The sequence below is a fragment of the Capsicum annuum genome, chromosome 1, assembly GCF_002878395.1.
Source record: "Capsicum annuum cultivar UCD-10X-F1 chromosome 1, UCD10Xv1.1, whole genome shotgun sequence".
Classification (NCBI taxonomy): domain Eukaryota; kingdom Viridiplantae; phylum Streptophyta; class Magnoliopsida; order Solanales; family Solanaceae; genus Capsicum; species Capsicum annuum.
In genome coordinates, this window is record NC_061111.1 from 219,770,256 (window position 1) to 219,793,341 (window position 23,086).

At 33.3% G+C, this 23,086-nt stretch overlaps 1 pseudogene; it reads right to left on the reverse strand.

The window, feature by feature from the left end:
* Positions 1–13,290: 13,290 nt before the first annotated feature.
* Positions 13,291–23,086, reverse strand: part of LOC107861421 — a 48,112-nt pseudogene continuing 38,316 nt past the window's right edge.

Consider the following 23,086-nt stretch of genomic DNA (forward strand, 5'->3'; position numbering starts at 1 on the left):
ATACAAGTTCTCTCTGAGACACCTGACTCGGTTTCTATCCAAGACTATCCTATGAAGAATCTACATCTTGACCATATGTAAGACACCACACCATTTATAAGTCACATAACTTAGATACTCGCATGCACGCAATCAAGACTACTAGATTTATTCTATAAAGCTAGCTTCAACATCTCACAATCACTATCTTTTACACCTCAAGATCACCTGTGGTTCAAGCTTAGTATTTACAACTATACATAGGTGACAAAACAACCTCTTACTCATTGCATAGACTTATAACTATTATCCATAGAGAGATCATACGGAATCAGAACCTACAACACATCCTCGTCCACAATATTGTGAATACTCAATTAATCATCATACCTTAATCACTCAACAAGCAATATCCATCAAGTATATCAATCATGTCATCTAATAATTCACTTATATTCTCCCATTCAGGACCATTATTAATTATTCTATGAGTGTAACTACGCTATTCACTTCTGCATTAACACCATATAGGGATTACTACCCTTTGAAATTATTATCTATCAGTCAATTCTAAAGTATGTTAATCACACAATTCAACGTAAGGTCAAGTCAATAATAAACTTATCTTCTCAAGTTCTCCCTTAATGCACCAATCCATAACTACAACTTATGCGTTGGCAATCATTAACTTCAATATTTATCATACGATAAACCTTCATTCTCAAGCCAAATTACACTTTCATCACCAACACCAAGCTAAGGTACACACAGTCATTCTTATTTCTACCTTACAACATTTAGGTATAGTCTTTAATAACTCTTAATCACTTCAAGATTCATCCCTATAGAATAAGCATATGAGCAAGGTCAAACAACATTATGGATTACAAGTCATTGACAGTTCATTACCAATATCATATTCCATATAAGTTACCAATTAAATTTCATAGGCATCAACAACCTCCATAATCTTTTAGCATGTTTATTTAAAACTTATTAATTTGTTAAACCTTAAAAGTCAGTTCATATAAGGAACTCAAAGATAATATCACTTAACCAATTCTCATAAGCAACTAATTAAAATTTTGAATGATAAGATTGTAAAAGAATCCAAATGAAGTCTCAATAATCGAAAAACGCAAGGATCCACATATAATATCAAATAACCAAACAACATAAGGATTTATCCATAATATCATTAACAAGAGACTCATTAAGGAAAACACATATTATCTCAGTGTTTTATTCCTGGCTTTTTCATTATCTTTCCTAGACATCATGTTCTCATATTATTCTCTCAATTATTATATCATCAATTTCATCAGTGTAATAGTACTGGAACAAGTAGGTACCATAGAATTATTAGTTTCACAACAACAAGAAATCACATAGCCCTATTATAATTATCAACAAAAACAACTTGGTCAATTTTCAACACTAGAATTTAAAGAAAAACAATTCACAATAATGACAATAATCAAACAACCCAAGTTCTACCAAATATAAATCACAAGCAACCAAATAAGTTTACTACTTTCATAAGTCCTTATCTATTAATAATAACCTTTAACCCTTATTAACAAATACCAATTGGAATCTCCTACATTAAAATTCAAACTTTCTAAGATATCAATTGAAATCAACTGCATCCTAATTGAGCTTTGTTTAGATACCAATTAGAATCATCTAGATATCTATTGGATCCAACCCAATAGTCAAAGATTAAGATGGCGCGATGGAGAGAAAGAAAGGAAAACTCCTTCTGCATACCTTGTAACCTATTAGGTGTGGGGCCCTACACGCCAATTGTAAAAATCTACTTAACATTGCTCTTGTACTTGTGGAACCGGTGAACCTAATTATCTAATACCATCTGTGACAATTCAAACTAATGGACTGTGTGAGCACCTATGCTATCCTAAGTAGCTAGGAGAACCCTTATTACCTAATCAAAAATATGCGAAAGACTTCTATTTTTAAGAGAATACTGGCTCAAATATAACAAAGTAAATTGAATACCAATTACAACTGTCTTTCACTACTCCAAAAACTGGTCAAACATGTAGAATAGCTACCTACTACTGAATAAATTAGCAGTCAAATAATTGCCAAAGAGACTCTACTTCTGCTAGGAATGAGGTGCGGAAGTTGGTATTAAATATCGTTATCCGTCTAGTAACTCAAAACTAACCTGCATCCAGTCTACACCCCAAAAAGAGATGTGCAAGAGTAAAGTTATTACAAACACATGAACTGGTAGGCATCATCGATCGACTAGTGTTCGTCCATATAATCATAAAATAGAATTAAATAAAAGAAAGCATGATATCTTAATAGAAATGTAATCCAACTCAGGTTGCAATAACATTATCATACTTTACCTATATAAATAACACCATCCCAACAACTCTTCTAACTCTATCAATATTATATTCATGACTAACAAACTCTAGCCTCATAATTCACAACCTTAACCACAATCTAATATTAATACATCATTATCCCTCTTCATTTATTTTATCTCTTTCATTACTCAAATTTATAGGAACAATCCAATAATCATAGAAAACTCACACTAAACTCTCAGACTAACAATCAACCACTCTCATCTAACATTATAGAATAATAACTAGCCAATCAGATAAGCCATGATTATAACAAGTATAAATTAAGCAAGTTGATCAAAATATAACAAATGCGCACAGAGTTTCACTTTTTCAAGTACATGTCACATAATCAATCTCAAGGATACAATCAAATTGGGAATACAAGTCAACTGATATCTTAGTAAAACACACATGAGAACTCAAGTTTCATTAGCACACCTTATATCTATTCTTGGAGAAAGATTAATTCAATTATTAAAACTTCGAGATCGTTTATTCAAAACTGTTCATTAGATTCATCATTTTAGATAACTTCATTATCAATTTTTTTATTATTATCATCACTATGCCAGCTCATGGCATCCGATACAATTATGTCTTACAGCAATACCGAAATTTATTATCCGACCAATTTCTTGAGAAATTAATAAGGTAGCAATACCGAAATTTAACATCAGCTACATTGATTGAGAAATAAATAAAGTAGCAATATCAGAATTTAACATCAGTCACATTGCTTGAAAAATCAATAAGATAACAATATCAGAATTTAACACAGATCATATTGCTACTAACAATCTTTTCATTTTTCAGTTCTTGACAAATCTTCATCTTTTACTTTTCAACCTATATGAACGTATATCATAATCCTTCTTTACTCAAGTTATTCTTTTCAATCACAATATCATTATGGATCAAGAATTTTCATTTATCAACATTTTGGGCCTCTCGCAAGCATTATTTTAACAATTAATTATGATTATCAATAATTCATTCATGGCATCAATTCAAAGAGTTACAATTATAAAATAAGCCTTTCATAGACACAATTGAATAAATCATCATTATCATCATTTTAGCCTCTCATGGACATTCGTTAGATAAAGTATGTTTATCAATACCAAATCAAGAATGTCATAAAATAAATCACAATGCAACACTTAAGAATACAAGTAACTATTGGAGCCTTCGTTACTCATTAATTATTCAATTACCCCTACCTCTTCAAATATCACAACTTGAATTCTAATATCACCAACCATAACTAGCACATTTAAGTCTATCAATATTCTCTACCTCTCTTCACATAAAATAATGCTCACAATGATTCGAATCATCTACCTCGTAGACCTCACTATCATCTTGACACAATGTACAAATTATTACCTTTATAATTCAACTAGGTTTATCACTAGAAAAACTAAGAAATAATGTCCACATATTATATTCACAACAATCCCCTTTCAGGAAAATAACACATAATAATATCATAAAATATCACATAACCGATCAAATAACATAATTTTTGAGATTAAAGTAAATTTATATATATTTATCCAGCTCAACTCCATGCCCGCTGACCTTGACATATTTTCTCCCATTAACTATATGTTATGAAAATATGAAGTAACACACTCTTCTACTTATTAAACCTAGTCTATCTGGATGCCAAGCTTTTGAAAGAAATAAGTCATGACAAGGATGCTCTTTCCTTTTCTTTATGCCTTGGAATAATCAATCATCTAAAAATCAAGCAATAATAAGAGTAATTAAACAATTACTCTTCAAACAAATATCTTGAAAATTCAAACCCACTATTTTATCCTTAATCCAGAGTCTATATTATTATGCAAGGTCAATATACTATTAGCAAGTTCTTTCAATCTTAACCTATCTCCATTAATGAAGTTTTATGTTAAAAGTCTCATCTTTATGGAATTCAAGGTTCCTAACCATCAAAATTCATAATATATTTTTCCAAATTCATGTTAGGAGTCATTAATCTATAATGTAGAATTAGGTTTATGTGATATTAAGAACACCAATAAGTTTTTCCCAGAAATCCACCACTAAAGGTCTTTCTAAGAATTCTAAGATATTAATGGATGAAAAGACGAAGAAGATGATGGAAAAACTTACCTCAACGAAGAACTTTTACCCTAAACCTTGAAAAATCACCTCTCTAGGGTTGAGGAATGAAGTTTTTGGCTTTTGGACCTGAAAATAGCTAAAACTAATTAAACTACAATCAAAATTATTGCTACAACAAAATTTTCATTTCAATTTGCACAATTTTCAGTAAAATGGTTATAACATTTTATTTCAAACTCAAATTAATGAAAAGTTTATTGAGTTGGAAAGAAGGTTCAGAGTTCTTCAATTTTGTGGGTATTGAGCCCCCTAACTCCTTATATTTTAAGAGTTATGATCGTTTGAAGTTGGTCCTAATAGAAACTCATATTGAACTCTATCGGTAAGAATGTTTTCAACTTAACTTTGTGCTAGGGATATTAGACGACCTTAATTCCTACCTAAAGAACTTAAACTAAAGAATTGATATTAGTACTCATGGATAGTTAAATTAATCAGGATTGAGTCTATCTAGGCACATCGAAAGGCTAAAATCTTTTTTGAAAATCTTGAGTTGACAAAATGAACAAAATGATGGCTATTTTGGACTCAAGCTAATATTGAGAAATGAAAAATTAAGAATTTTCATAAATTTATCATGGATAATTTAGTAACAACAAAATGAGTCGTTACAAACATGATTTTAGAGTGGGCAAGAGGTTCGAGTTATAATATCACCACCCTCATTGACTAATAAAAAGAATTTTCAAGTGCTTAGCGCATGAAAAAGAATCAAGCCTTAAAGGGCATTTTCGCTAATAATTTAATTTTTTGATAAATTGTCACACAATCTATATATATATATATATATATATATATATATATAAAGGAGGACTAGAGGCATGCTGATGTGGCATTCCTCAAAATCCAGCATTCCTATTTATCTAATTTCTGATTTTTTTGAAATTTTTCTCCATTTTAATTCTTTTCTTTTAATTTTTTTCATTTGTTTTTCTTAATTAATAAACCCATTAATTTCCATTTATTGCTACCACTCACACATAGCGCCAGAAATAGTTAACTCTTGTCGTTTCAAAAAAACCCTTCGGTTTTTCCTTCTTTCCTCTTCAACCACCGTTAACCCTTTTTTTCAAGCCGACAAGTTAAGCCGAAAAACTATAGTTCACAACTGGTACATCCTTTTAGCTCTTGGTATAAGCTGGAAGCTCCATATTAGTTCGTACATCTGTTGTATTTTTTCATTTCCTTTATTCTTAGTATCTTGTAACTTAACAGACATTGGCATTAAGGTGATTCAAAAAGTGAGAAATTAGGTGTTACCAAATTGGTTGGAAAACTTTTTGTAAAAACATTTGATGGACTAACCTTGTGTTTGTATTATATCTGGCAGGCTCATCGTTAGCAACCAGGACAAGTAGTATTTGGACCATACAGATAAGCCATGGCATGATTTCTATTCAAATGAGCCACTAACTAATATTACAAATTTATTGGTGGTGAAGTATGTATGTGGGGTGAGCATATTGATGGATCAAACATCGAAACAACCATATGGCCTCGTGCAGCAGCAGCTACAGGTAATCCTTCTCTGACTCTCTTATTGAATTATCTTCCTGAAATCTAGCTCCCGTTAGGCCATAGATTTTGAAGTTGAAACTAGAAAATTTGAGTTTTCGAAGCTGAAAATTTTGGAACGAGAAGTTGTGTTTGGACATGCATTTTACTTGAATCGTTTTTTCAAACATTGTTAAGTAGCACATAAGCTAGATTATTTCGTGCTGATCGCAGATGACTTCTTTGTCTACTCCTGTTCCTTGCTACTTCTACTATAAGTTATGACATGTCTCCATATATGGTTCCAGAATAGGATGCCCTTTGAACATGTTAAATCCAATAGTCTTTCTCTTCGTAACATCGTTTCTTTGTTATTGCTGGTGTACTTTCTGCACTAAAGAGAGGCTATGGACTGCTTGTGACAACATTGCCAAGAATCCAAATCAAGCTACTCGCAGGCTGGCGTATTTCAGGTGCTTATTGAATCAAAGAGGAGTGGGTTCTAGTCCATTAACCGGAGGTGGGCGAGCTGCCCCAGAAGAACCAGGTTCTTGCTATGAGCAATAGTTACCTAAAGAACCAAGTTTTTTTTCGACTCATTCTTTAATCAATCCCCGTAGAATAAATTAAAATTCATATTAATGGTGCTTCTGAGTATTAGGAGGTGGTTATGCATCAGAAGTAGTTGATATACATTGTAAGGCAAAACTCTGATGCAATTCTTTCAAATGAATATATATAGAAGTTATATCAGTCTTATTATAAGTTCATTGGCAGTCAATTGTTGTCTCACAATAAACCTTACTACGTGTTTTCGTCAAGGCAAATTATGAAACTGTACACAATGTTGTCAAAGATGTGTTTAAGCCCTGAAGTGAGTCTCAAAATGTGTTGAGTGCTTCGTCTCGCTTAATGTGTGTTGTAGTCTGTCATCAAGGCTCCAAGACATTCTTTACTTGCCGACGAGTCTCTTCCACACTCATAATTTTTTTTAAAATATTCTTTATTCATGTGTTTGTCATTCATGCTTATAATTATTAGTCTTGTACTAAACACATATATTTGCATGTATTCCTTCTCTCTTTGCACCTTTTTTCTTTAAAGTCCACTCTTAACTTGCACTTCGCGTATCTAACCCTAACGTATCTTAGAGTTCTTTTGCGCCTTTTGCTTTTGATAACACTAACTGCACATGAACCTAGGCCTTTTCAGATTGGAAGAAGTATAGGAAAAGTAAATAAATGTAAACATGGTTTCAATCTGATTGTAAGCTACAAGATTAGTCAAAGCAGTGCAAGAGTCTTGAACACTTCAACAGAAACCTTGACTATTATAATCTCGAAAGAGGTATTTCGTTATGGTTATGAAAGCGTTTGATAGAAAATACAAAATACCATCTCTTGACTTCATCCTATTTCATTAGATTCAGGATGTGATATGGCTCTAAAGGATGAAACGGATATGGACAACATCAATAAGATTTCATTCTTGAACAAAAATCCTTTTTTATTACTTATCTTGTCTATTCCATGATCAGAACAAGAGAAGATACACATTATACTGCCAATCATAAGGGATTAGCCTTTTCTGTTTATTCTTAAATGAGGTCAAGGATGAATCGAAAAGCAAATCGATTCATGCATGCACTTTAAAATCAATGCAAGAATTTTATTATGTAGTATGTCACAAGATAAATAGAGTTAAACAAGTCTGTAATCTCAAAATTTTGTACATAAGACAACCGTTTTACCAGGCAAAATTTCAGCTGGAATTATAAAGAATTTTCGCGCATTTATGGTTTTCATGGTGGAGGTGGTGGTGGACTCATTGGATATAAAGGTGAAACACCTTAGAAAATTGTATTTTTGTCAACACCATAACCACCACTAACAGTTAAATAAACCAGTGCAGCAACAAGTCTTGCATTTCCTGCAAGTGTTAGCTCTGTATAGCTGAAGTTCACGCGCGAATCTTTGATCTTATCAAATTTATCAGGTCCTCCTGCCATGGCTCCTGTTATGTTATGAGGATTGGCATTTTTGGTGTCTCTCCATCTCCAACCTCCAGCGCATGAGTACTTTGTTTTACCAGTGGGTATTGATGCAACTCTATGATGAACATGTCTTGGGAATTTGTTTCCATATCCACTATGTAGCTCATCTTCAAGGGATTATCACCTAAAATATAATTCACCGGTTTTCCAATGCACAAAAGGACACAATGTTAGGACATGTTGGAAACTCTTAATGGAAATGTTAAATCATTACTTCCTTTGTTTCGATTTGTTTGTTTAATTTTGACTTGGCAGAGTTTAAGAAAGTAAAGAAGACTTTTGAATCTTGTGGTCTTAAACATTCCATGTGGAAAAAGGAAAGTGACATTCTTTTTAAAACAACCTAAAAAGAAAAGTGACAGACAAATTGAAATCGGGAGCATATTAATTTTAGAGTGTATTTAGTAATGATGGAACTGTGAAAGAACAATAGATATTAGATACTAATAATAACATAGCAAATCAGTGTTTATTTTGATGAAACATTTGAGTACAAAATATTTGAGATTTTTTCTATTGTTTTCTTATTGCAATATTTTACTCTATTGAGTATCATTAATAATTATTGTAGTTAAGTTAAAGAAGAGTTGAAAAGCCTATTAGCTTTCAATTTATTCCATCGTGCTTTTCCCCATTATCAAATTGGGGGGATTTATTTATTTTAAATTGTGTATAATAAGAAATAATTGCTTCTTTTAATTAGCAAGTCCAAAAACCTCTTCAATTTTAATCTTTTGAGATACATATAAGTTATACAATAGACATGAAAATATTATGTCTTCTTTTATATAACCATGAAATTAAATATAGGATAAATTTCTATGGATATTGTTAATGTCCACAATATATAAATACAGTTTAAGAAGATTTTGAGTGTTTGAAAGTGAATCTACTATAATAAAATGGTAAGTTTCTCAATTTTTGTTCTACAAATTTGTTTAATATTCTTGAGATTATACACCGGACATGATAATTTTTTATTTTATAATATTATTTTCAACTTTTTACATTTGAAATGAGAGATGGAAATGAATTAGTCTTTGAAGAGTGACAATGATTATGATATATTCTTGAATAACAACAAATTGTGGGTATTGTGGATCACTATCATTTTTATTATTGTCAAAAGATATTATTCTTTTAATAGTGTTTGTTCTTATGGTTTTTAAAAATGGTAGCTATGGAGAGGATCCGACAAAGGATCAAATTACAAAAATTTATTGTACGTAATACGATAAAAAATATTTTATTTAATATTATTGTACGTATTTCATAATGTAGTCCTATAAATAGCGACATTATAAGACAGCTTTGTGAAAATAATCACATTAGCTTTTGACGTTGTTACATTTCTGGTGCTTATTGTATTCATGCTTTGGTTTGACTCAACGAATGAGACGAAGGCTATTCAAGGGTTATCGGCTTGTAGGAGTAGTTATCGACCAAAACTTAAAAAATTATGCATTAATCTCGTACGTTTTATTTTATTTTATTAATGATTAAAATTGTAAGAATAATTTTACATTATTTATTCTTTTCATTATGTTCTCTATGATTTCTCTTTATTTTTTATTTTTATATAAATTTTTTATTTCGTAAGTTTATAATTATTTTGATTCAAAATAGTAACTTAAGACTTTGTTGGACATATTTTTTTCTCCCTTTACTTTCTTAACATGAGAGAATGATCTTGCTTTATATATTTTTCGTTATGTTCTCTCTATTATTTCTCTTTATTTGTATTATATATGACTTTTGTCGTAAGTTTTTAATTTCTTTAGTTAAATATAGTAACTTATCACTTTATTGAAAATCTCCTAACTGCTAATCAAACTCTTTTTTAAATTGAATCTCATATATTGTATTAGATATGAATTTTGTCGTAAGTTTTTAATTTCTTTAGTTAAATATAATAACTTATCACTTTGTTGAACATCTCCTAACTACTAATCAAATGCTTTTTTTTTAGTGAATCTCATATATGTATAGAGAGAGAATAATAGAATATCTCTTTTATCTATGTTAGATTTAATAAAATTATTGATATTTATCGTTTTCTATAGCCGTGCGAAGTGTGGATACATTCACTAGTTAAACAAATAATGCAAACTAGCTAACGGAACACTTCATTTGACAGATGATAAAAAAAAACCTTTTCGCAAATGACTGTATGCTGCAATTCCAATTCCAAGCTCCCTACAGAAAGTTCTAGTGATGATGAATATTGCATTAAGTACTTAAAAGCTGTGCTTTTAAACTTTCAAAGAAAATTTAACAGGACACATGTAAAACCTACTAGCAATGATGATGCGAGAATTTTTAATAAGGGAGTTTAAAATATGAAGAAGTACTAAACACAGTAAGAAGTCAAAGGAATTTAACATCTATTGTATATAAAGAAGGAAAAATAGTAACCTTATATACTAAATAGTCGTGTAATTTTCTGCGGAAATGGGTGAACCCTTGCTTCCACCTGGCCCCGCCCCTGCCTGCATGTTGGGGTTAATTCTTTCTTTCCATCTCTCGTCGATTCTAATTGAATGACTGCTATTGGATAAACTTTGTGTGCTTTCCTGATTGCCTATGTTAAAGCCCCGAAAAGACCTATATATTCTTTTATTTTGCCCTCTTCAGCCAGCTTCTTAAGTTGTTCCATCTTAAAAATGACAAACAAATCATAAAAGGATTATAAAATTCGAACAGCAAGCCTGATGGACAAAGATAAAAGACAAAATTGATGAAAACTTGAAAACCATTATAGCAGGGTAGGGAAAAACAGGATATTTTAAGCAGAATTCAACTAGTTAATCTAGCAATGAATATTGTATCAAATGCTATTACTATGTACCTTTGGAGTAAAAAAAAAAATTTTCATAACACAAGATATTGAAACTGTAAATATTTGTTCTTAACGATCAAGTTAAATAAAGAGATAAATATGCCTCATGTTCCTCAGGCTATTCAACTTGAACAAAAGTTTGCTTTTCCTTGGTGTTCAGGGTATATATTTGATGGTTGAATTATATTTGATGGTTGAATACTACACAATAAGATAGTTATCATCAGATGAGTAGAAGTTCGTCTTGATGAATTAAAGATAGAGAATGAAACAGAACTTCATTTTTACAACATTCTAATCCTCTTTTCACCTATGTTCCTTGGGACTTTTAAAAATGTCATTTGATGTTTGTCATATCTTTTAAAAGCTATATATTTTTTAAGGATTTGAAACGAATACGATACAATTTATGAAGAACTTGATACGATTACAATAGCATTTTAGGAGGTTTCAAGTAACATAGCTCTTCACAACACGACCAATTAACACAAAAAACGTGGACCATTATGTGTGTACCAAATGAAACCACTAAAAGTCATTGTACCAAGCAAGTCAATCAATAGTTAACATCAAATCTCCTTAAGTTGGCCTCACATGAAGGTTTAACGCAGTAGAGTTCTCCAATTACTTCTATTTTTCCAAACTTTGTTGCCAATCCAACTCTTTCATTAATACAATTGACTGAAACTTACAAATTTTTATATGTAGAAAGCTGAAACTTACAATATACCTTATTCAAGAGAAGTTGATGTTGGAAAGCAGTGAAAAGCGTTTCTGTTTGTATAAACAGCGCAAAGTGAGAAGGTGAATAGCTTCAACTGGAAAGCGGTGTTTCTGTAAGTACATATGTAGAAAACAGAGCAAAGTGTGGTGTCTGTTAAAGCAGAGAGAGGTGGAAGACACGACTGTTGGTGAAGTTCAAGTTGAAGCGTTGTTTGGAAGGGTCCAAAGTATGGTGTCTGTTATTAAAGTTTAGAGAGGTGGAGGACACGGCTGTTGGTGAAATTCAAGTTGAAGCATTGGTTGAAAGTTTCTTTTTTTATTTAGGGGTAAATTAGTAATTTCACTTTAAGTTTTTTTTGAGTTGGTGTTTTTAAGGTAGTATAGATTCACAAATAACTTGAGAAACCACATAAAAAATTTCAACTCCAACTCTGTACAACCAATACTATGTCATTCTTTTGGAAACAAATTAAAACGAGAATAGGGTCAAATGTAATGGAGAACTGCACAAATAAACAAAATTTATAAAGGAAAAAGGGTTAAATATGCTCCTAAATTTTGCGAAATATTTAGATATACCTTCTGTTAAAAGTTTAGCTCACCAATGTCCTTACCGTCCAAGTCTTGGGTCATATATACTCCTGTTGTCAAATTTTGGATCATATTTGCCTCTATTGTTAAAAAATTTCAACCTCTTTTTTCTTTTCTTTTTTTTTTTTAAGAAATCATATTTTCCACATCACTTTTTAGTTGTCACATTGCATATAATTAAACTCATCCCTTCTTCTACACATTAACCATCCATCAAATGCTCTCATCTACCTCACAATCTCTTTGAATTTTCTCTAATTTGTCTAAATTCCTTTGTCGTATTTTTCGATTCTTGCATAACCCCAAGAATCATCAAGTGAAAAATAAAAAAAGTCAAGAACACCCCCTAAAAAATCAATGCACAATTGTGATAAAAATCAAGAACTAAAGTACTTACCAACTACAAATTATTTTAGTATAATATGAACCGACTTTATCTTTCGCACCATCGTCAATTCCAACATCAAGAATAAGAAGAATAAGGAAAACCCAAGTGAGAATTTGAGATGTAGAAGTGTAAAAGAGGTAGTCCATATAGAGATAACAAAAAAAGTTGTCAATTAAAAAGATATCTTTTATACTTAGGTATGTATGTATGAGAGGAGCGGTTACGCAAGAATATGAAAATACAATAAAGGGGTTTCAACAAATTAGAGAAAATCCAAAGAGATTGTGAGGTAGACTAGAGCCTTTGATGGATGTTTTAATGTGTAGAAGAAGGAGTGGATTTAATCATATGTGATGTTGTAATAAAAAAGTGATGTGGCAAATATAATTTCTTAAGAAAAAAAAAAAAGTGGGTTGGAAAATCTCAGCAAAGCAATTAATGGCGACAGGGATATATGGCCCAAAACATGACAACAGGGATATATATGACTCAAAACTTAACAACAGGGATATATATAAACCAAAACTTGACGGCAAGGGTATCGGTGAGCTAAACTTTTATGGAGGATATATCTGAATATTTTGACAAAGTTTAGTAGCATATTAATCTTCAATCTACACTAATATATAATAGCTTTACAAGGCCATCACAAAATGTGATGCCAAAAGAGACATTTTTAAGGACTTCACTTTTCAAGAATGCAGTTTGTAGCATACGACCATGCGTTGTTGTTAACTGGGTCAGCAAGGTGGTCTGCAAGATTTTCCAATAGTACTTTCCTAGTGACAATAGCTTGGACGAAAAATCCAAACATGGAGAACATAACAAGTCTACATTTTTTATTTCCTTTACTTTGAGTTCGGCAAAAGCTTTTGGGTCATCAGCAAGCACAAGGAGCTGAAGCTACCAAATATAAAGTGGGCAAACAACCTCACCAAGAGGTCCACCAGCAATACGGTAGCTTTCAACAGCTCCCATCAGCACAACTTGGCATGCTCAAATGGGCCTAAGATGCTTTATGCATTTACCAAACTTGGGTTTCCTAAGTAGTCAAGTCCTCACTCGCTAAAAATTTGGGATCCAACTTTAAACCATACAACCTTACCGGACTTGACACAGTTATGATCCCAATCTACAGTAGATCACCTTCAACTCGCTCTTCTTAGCAAATATTTAAGGATCTGCTGAAAGTCCAATAGTGCCCCATCCATAATCACCAGGAAACTTACCAGTCAAGTAGCTTGGGTATTCACTAGAGAATGGGCCTAAGTACTTGACACGATCAGGACCATACCATGGGCTGTTATAAGATGCAGGTTTTGTAACAACCTTCCTCATAGTATTGGAATATTGTTCAAAATTGAAATAAAGTTTGTCGGTGAATGCAAAAAATTGAACAAGAATAGAAAGAATAATTGAATTGAATGAATATTTGTAATACCCCGAGAGTACACCACACGGTGCTTATGGCCCCAAGAGACCACAAGCTAACCCATGAGTTGGTACCTACTGTGAGGACTGAGTAAAATTGTAACGATCCGAGACTACCCCTACTCGTTACACGGTACTCATGATCCCGAAGGACCACAAGCTAACCTTCTACTGATATCTGTACCTGAGCTCTGTATAATATAATATAATATAATAAATGTAGAAAAATGGTGAAAAACTTGCCATAAGGTTCAAAACATCTAAAATACTCAAAACTAAAAACTGAATACTGATACATCTGTCCGAAAAACCTCTAGACTATCTGAACTGTGGATTTAATGGGCATGTCCCCAACTAACTCTGTCTACTGAAAATAAACTAAATCTGATGCGATAGTAAAATAAGGATCATCCTCGAATGAAGAGGACTCACTACTACGTCTACTGTTGTTGACTGGGACTAAGCTGCTAAGGGTACTCTGGATCTCGTGCCTCTAAACCTATGGTGTAAAGTAAAACACCATAGCGTAAATACGTCAGTACGTGGGAATGTACTGAGTATGCAAGATGAGGTAAGGCTAAATGCAAGGTCTTATACATGAACAATTACTTAACTGAATAATCATGAGAGTACTGAATGAGGACATATGCATGAATGCATAAACCATAACTGAAATCATCGTGACTCTGAATACTGAAACTCGGGTACTGATTTATGACGTTTGAACTCACTACTAATACTGAGATACTGAACAACTGAAACTTCTGAGATTGATAACTGAGTACTGAAGTTGAGATCAGTCCTATCTAGCGAGTGATCTCAAAAACTGATGATACTAAAGTTGATTAATTGAATCTACTCATATCAATAACTGAGTTCTGAGCTTACTACAATTGACTGACTAAATCTGAGATCAAACCTCTCTAACGGATGATCCCTGAATTTACTATCAATGATAAGAAATGATTATGTTTGAGATCAGACCTATCTAGCAAAAGATCTCTGAATCTGATAATGAGAATAATTAACAGAATCTAAGACTGAGATCAGGCCCATCTAACGGGTGATCTCTGGATCTGATAATGAGAATACTCAACTGAATATGAGACTGAGATCAAGCCTATCTAATGGGTGATCTCGAAATCTGATAATAAGAATACTCAACTGAATCTGAGACTGAGATCAGGCCTATCTAACGAGTGATCTCTGGATCTGATAATGGGAATACTCAATTGAATCTGAGACTGAGATTAGGCCTATTTAACGAGTGATCTCCGTATCAATTAGTACTGATACTGATTAACTTTATAAGAGACTAAGCCTATCTAGCGGGTGGTCCATGAATCTATGGAACTATCTGAGTTTCGTACTGAGATAGGTGAGTGTATCAGATAGTCCTGATTTTTGAGTTCAACTTTAAAAACTGATACTGAAACTGCAATTGTGGGAGTTCTCACTTAACCGACATGCCCTAAATCTAAACTGGTGGGGTCCAACTTGTAACCCCAGCTAGAAGGGTATTAATACTAAGCCACGGGCAAAGACCTCTACTCTGGTCAAGCCTCTTTAACGGGTGACCCTGAACAGGAAGTCAAGCCTAAGTCCGTAGATATTTAAGCCTTTATCTAACAGGTGACTCCTGGTTCTATGCTGGCTACGCAGTTCTAGAGTTCAGGGATTGTTGCTAACGACTCTACCTCTCTAATAGGAAAGTCGTCATCCCTGCACTGGCTTGGTGCTAGCTCCTACTCCCAACTGAAAGACTCTGAACTGATTCTTAACTGAATTTAAACAATGCTGAATCTGCTACTGATCATATTTCTCAAATGATCTAACTGAGTTAAGCTGAGTTCACTTGGTTCCGTTATGTGATGGAATACTACTAAATCTCGTTATCTGACTGAATGATACTGGGCTATGAATAGATTACTTGAATGCTACTGAGGTATGAACCAAATACTTGAACACTACTAGATCTGAGATGAGTACTGAACTAAGGCTAGAGTACTAAAGATACTGAGGTTACTTAAGTTTTGTAACTGTCTGAGATTACTGATTTCTATAACTCACTGAGTTCTGAGAATCGTGGCTTGACTAAGATTATCGTGAAAGTTGACATGGGCTCTAGATTGCATCTAATTTGTTGGGTATAAATACCCTCAGGACTCGATAATATAAAATTAAAACATAACCATTCATGAATAATCATGACCATGGACATTCATTCACTATCATAATCAGTAAAACATCTCTTCAAGCATTTAGAAATCATAAACATGTGATAATATAAGGAGACATGTTATTGGCTCATACTCCATTCAAGAAGGTCTTGCATCAAACACTTAGCATGCATTAAAGAACACATAATTGGGGAATTTCATGCTATCATGTATAATTCATTCACTAAGGCTTTTCAACAAACACTTGGCATGCATGAGCTTGCACACAATTGGGGATTTCTAGTCAACATGCTATAATGGCTCTAATTCCTTTACATAGCATTTTATCAAACATATGGGGAGCATGTTTTGCTTATTCAACAATTTCTACACTCAATTGACATAAACACATTACTTAACAAGCAACTTGAAGAGGGTTTATCATGAATATCACATACTAGGGGCAAAGCTTGAAACCTTGTAAACAAATCATGAATTAAAACTCAATACTAACTTGAACATCAATTTCAATTCACATAAATCATGAAAACTCATAAACATAAGATCTTTGAAATTTAGAAAAGAATTCTTGAGCTTCTTGGATGAAAGGGACCCAAGAATCAATATCTGCATACCTTAGGAAACTCTTTCTTGAAGGCTCTTGGAGAGATTCTTGATTTTTCTTGATTTTATTGAAGAAGGGTTTTGATCTTGTTCTAGGGTTTTTGATATTGAAAGAAATCCAAAGCCCTCAGCTTGGTTCAAGATATATATATAAGTGTAAAAGGGTGGAAAAAGACCAAAAAGCCCTTTTAAAAAAATAACTTAAAAATACTGAATAGGATTTGCGACGGTCAAAGTGACGGTCCGTCGCTAGTTTGATGGCGTTTCGGATGGTCCATCGTACGTTGGTCAGAGAAAGGCCACACTGCCTCAGTTGCGATGGTCTTAGAAATGGTCCGTCGCTAGCTTGACGGTCCGTCGTCTTGGCCGTCGCATTTAGGCCAGAAGAGAGAGTTACTATCTTGGTTATAACGGTTTGGGCGACGGTCCGTCACAAGCTCGACAGTCCATCAACCTGTCTGTCGCACTGGGGCAGTTTCGACAGCTCTTAGTAAAACGACCATAACTTCCTCATTCGATGTCAGATTTTGACCAAATTGTTATACTTATTCAATTATCTACATGACAAAATATTGATATTAGGGAAATTCTACACGATTTAAAATATTTCTCACTTGGGAAGTCACTTCTCAATCTTTTAGGGCTGGATTTACGCTTACTTGACACGCTTTAAGGCTCAGACTATGAGAGAATTTTGTGGGGTCTTACAAAAACTAATAACAAAAGATCATATGAGGAATTTAACTGAGGAATGTCATAAGGTTTTAAATCATAGTTCTGTTAATGTCTGTAAAACAATACTGAAAATACTGATAAAATGGCTGAAAATAACAATCAAAAGACTGACGACTGACTAACAATCTGTACTAGTCTGAAAAGCCTCTACTGACTTACTATGGAGTTGATGAGATACACCACCAACTAACTCCGAATAAATAGTAAATACTGAAATAGATAAAGTAACCTGAGGTAAATAAACCATGTCCTTGAAGTATGAGGACTCACCACTGCTACAGTTGATAATCTGATATATCTATAGCGATAAAGGAACTGAGCTTCCGAACCTATGATATTAGACATCATAGCGCAAGAAACGAGTATGTGATCAGTATTTTGAATGTACTGGTATGCTAAATAAGGTTAGGATGATATGCATGGGTTCATGTGGATGAGTAATAACTAACTGAATGTATAGCATGAAGTTCTAATAGAATGCATGAAATCTATAAAGACTGAGAATGCATGACCAAGCATAAAACATGTTTTGAATATAATTTGTAAACTAAGATACTAAATACTGATAAGTGAATAACTTATATCTGTATGCTATGGTCAAGCAAAACTAAAACTAAATTACTGAGCTGATTACTAGACTGAGACTGTGGGAGCTATCATCTAACCGACATGCCCCAATGAGCAAATTGGGGTCCAACTTGTTACCCCAGTTGGAAGGGTGTCAGTACCATGCCATGGGTACTAACACTGGCTGTATGGATCCACTAATATATTATCCCAAACGACTAAGGGTGTCAAGCCTAAACTGACGGGTGACCTCTGAGAGGTATTCAAACCTGAACTGACGGGTGACTCCTTATATTCTATGCTGGCTACATAGTTCTGGAGTATAGGGACTGCTACTAATGACTCTACCTAACTGATGAGGAAGCTGCCATCCCTGCACTTGCTCGGTGCTAAATCCTACTCCTAACTGAACTGACTCAGGATACTGAACTGTTCTATGTTAAACTGATTATGATAACTGACTGAACTGATAATGCTCACAACATATTTGAAACTATTCTGAAGATATTGAGACTAAGTAAACAACTATGTTTTTGGGTATTCATAACCCCTAGGACTCGATAACAATAATAGAAAAATAGTACTAAAACTTTGAGGACATAATGTGAAAGCATTTATTCAAAATTCATTCTTGTAGGCATTTCATCAAACACTTGATATTCGTAGTTTAAGCTAAGCATGGAAATAGTTTAAAACTTGTATTAATAGCATGTTTTCAACATCAACAACACTAATTATAATTTAAATCAGCGAACAGTATTATCCAAACGTGTGAGATTTAATAACAACAACAATTTCATGTAAAAATGGTATAAATCAAGATTCATGGGGATTCATGGTTAAAAAACACAATAACTAGTAAAAATCACAACTTTAAATTTAAAATTAGATTCTTGGACTCCATGGTTAGAACGAACCCATGGATGAACATTTAACATACCCTGGTTTCTTAATTTGTGAGAATTGTTGGTGATTTCTTGGAACTTGATCTTAGACTTGATGAACTAGGGTTTGCTCTTGAGAGAATTGTATGAAAGGATGAGTGAATTTGCCTTGTAGAAGGCTTAATTTCTTGTTATGGTATGTTAAGATGGGTAGAAAATAACTCCTTTGCCCCCACAAACTCATAATTTAATAAACAAAAATGTGCCCAATGATGCGATAGGCACTACACCGCATTGATAAACTCGATGCGATTACTAATGTGATGCGTCGATGGTGATAATGCAATAGCTAAAGTGATGCGTCCTGATCGTATTGGCTCACTATTTTGGTCATCCAAGCATATCTCAAACGATGTTCGAAAATTTTGAAACTCACCTGAGATGACCTATAGATAACCCTGATCATGAATTAACTTAAAAATCGATAATATAAGGCCGGGAAGATTGAAATAAAATTCATCGAAGTTAAGGGACCTAAATAAGGCTAAGTCTTTAACACTTACCTAAATTTTCTAAGTCTTGAAACCCTTTAGTATGCAGCATAAGACTAAAATGAGCTAAGATTCTTGTAGAGTCTTACAATATATCCCTCTTGGGAACATTCGTCCTCAAATGAGACTAACTGAATTGAGAGGTACATAGGAATTGAGATTACATGCTGAACATGCCTGACTAAAATATGACTACATAACTGAGTATGACACATGATGACTAACCAAACTGATTCTTGAATGCATGAATGACATAAAAATGATATACAGCTAAAATTGATTATGGAAAAGAGAAATTCTAAGAAAAATTATTACCTTAAGTTGATAATACTAAAGAATCTGAGATCATTTACTGAACATGGATGAATGGGAACATGAGATCATAACTGAATTTAAAACATGATACATGAACTGGATATCATGAACTGAACTGATTTCTTGAACACATGTAGTGACATGAAAATGGTTATAAGGCTAAGATAGAAATGAGGGAGTCAACTTATGAGTAACTATTACCTCCTTCTAGATCTAGTTTCGTGAAGAAAAGATGATAGATTTAGTACATGAAAAGCTCGGGGGTATTATATCTCCCCTTGGGATAGTTCGTCCCCCAAATAATATGACTTGGCTGAAATACTAGAAAAGTTAAGATGATGCACGAAATGGTTATGAACTGAACTATGACCAAATATCTAGATTCTGAAACATGAAACAAGCTGAATTCGTAGTTTACATAGATGGGAACAGATTACCCCTTGAAATAGCCACACTCAACTAGAGCATTTCTTCAATGCTCTTTCTAAGAAGTTCTAACGATGTTAGGGAGCAAAGAATCTTGGGCATGGTCTGAATAAAACATTTGAATAAGAAATCATAACAAGGCTAAAATTCTATAATATGGAACATAGTCCTATGAAATATCAGCTAGTATAGAGCTACTAGACCTTATGCACTGCAACTACTAACTTTCAATCTTAGACATACTCCTCGAACACTCTCTCAACTATACTTTCCACCTTAATACTGCACTTCACCTAAGACTACTGAAAATATTCACATGGGCACTAATAACTCTGACTACTAAAGTCTGAGCTGGACTGAATTTTCCCATATGTACAAGCCTACTCGTATCTATGAAATGCATACATAACACGGTAATACTAGTCTGAATCATGAATTTAATACACCCTGCATTTTCACAACTTCTCATCTGATGAATGATTCTGATTTCCCCTTCAACAACTAAATATAACTTCTTACTAGCCATTCACCAATGCGTAATGCATTTATCCACTTACACTCCAAGATGACATTCAAGCCTATATTCATAACTACAGCCTCGAGTAAAACAAGCATGCAACAATCTTTCTTTAACATGAAATATTTACTCTCTCCCATCTAAGCAATTGCTCATCACTATATCATTTTATAAGGAGAGGTCACTGAAAGGCTAAAACATGAGGCCCTGAAGCATGAATGAACACTATACAGAACTTTCCAATTAAAATAGGCCGAAGGAATAGAATAGCAACATCATAGATTCATCAAGATACCTACACTAAGGATATACAACATAATCTATGATACCCCGAACTTTCTTCAAGCCTAATTTCATCTCTAGAAGATTAAGGGATGACTTTCAAAGTGAGTAATGTGTAAATCATATAGAATTTTTGTAATTTTAAATTTTCATCATGTGGGAAATTGAATTATCTTTCCAACGATATAAGATTCTCCTAAATTCGATAACATGGCTAATTTAAGTTATCGTCGTAAAATACCGTCATTATGGTGTTTAGCGCATTATGGAGAGAGTTTATTTAACATTTGTTAAATTCCAATAGGACTCCATGATGGTGGATCATCACGACGGACCCCAATTTACCATTTGTCACTTTCCAGAATCTCAGCGCGATAACGGCGTGTCGCGCCAGATGCTAAAATGGCATTTCCTAAGGGGCACCACAATGGCTCCACATCGCGGAGTCTGCCCAGTTCACAATAGTCAATTTTTAGTGAGCCACCGCGATAGTGGCGCATCGCGGTGGCCACTCAGTTTGCAAATATTTTGTTTTTTCAGTTTGTTAAGAGTTAACGGAGGGTATTTTGGTCAATTACCCTACCCCTAATCCATACAAAAATATAAAATCAATTACATAACAAAGCACTTTATGCCCTAATCCTCATTCTCTTCAAAACAAAAACCCTAGTTCATCATACTTCTCTTCCAAGAAACTCAAGATTTCTCCATCAATTCTCCAAATTGTGTCAAGATTCCAAGTTCTTAGTGCAAGAATTCCAAGAACCCTCATTCAAGAGTTCCAATAACATCTCGAACGTAAGTTGTTGATTCAAGTTTATCAATCTAAGGTATGTGGGGTTTGAACAAGAACAATCCTTGCGTTCTTGTGTCCAAAAACTTTCTTTAAGTTATAAATTTCTGAATTTTACTATGATTTCCATGAAAATCAAATTAGGGTTTATACCCATTACCATTATTTGCAAGATTATAAGATCTCCCATGGGTTGAGAGTTGAATTACATGATTTTATTTATATTTATACTCCTATAGATAAATTTTTCAGATTTTAAGTTGAATTATGAATAATTGTGTTATAAAGTATGAATTTTTATGGTTTTTGATATGAAATTGAAGTATGGGCCACTAATCCCTAGTATGTATTTGAACTTCAAGAATGATCATGATTTAAGCACCCCATTAATAGCTAATTTCAGTTTTTGATGAAGAAAGTTGATCATTTGAACCAAGCTAAGATAGGAATCCACACTATTCATTCAAGTTATGATTTAACTCTAAACCTTTATGCTATTTTGAGCTGATTTCCTAAAGTTTTGAGCAATAAGTATGGGAATAGTATTTAGCATCGAGAGGGTATGATTCTGAGGTCTCATTCCCTATAACTACAAGCCACCGTAGGTTTCTAAATTTCTCCAAGTGGATTAAGATAGTGATCACTAAAGTTAAAAGCTCTATTCCAATGGCAAGGATAGAGCAGCTCTCCTCAACGTAGGCAAGATGTTGGACTACATGTAAGCTCACATAGTTTATGTCGGTTAGAAAAAACTCCCAAGCCCAAAGTCCCTAAGTCCCAAAGTCCTATAATCTCTAACTTTTACAAAAGTCCCTTATTCTCTATAAGATAAAAGTATAAGTTTTGAAAGCGATTGTTTTAAGATTCCTCTTTCTTACAAAGTTTTGAGAACAATATAGAGAATAGTATTTTAGAAGTAAATATAATGACTCACGATATTTGTACTATATGCTTCATTAGGCATGATTTATGAGATTCAGATTTCAGTTTTTCCACAAGCTATGTGAGTTATTTATATCAGTATGCATGTTTTCTATAAAGTTGATGATATTGTTTACTTATTGCATTGCACTGCCATATGCTCAGTACATCCTTAAAGTACTGATCCACATATACGTCTGTGTGCTACATTATCTCATAATATAGGTTCAGGTTCTTAGTATCCACAACGTGAGTAGTCCGAGCATCTTTATCTAC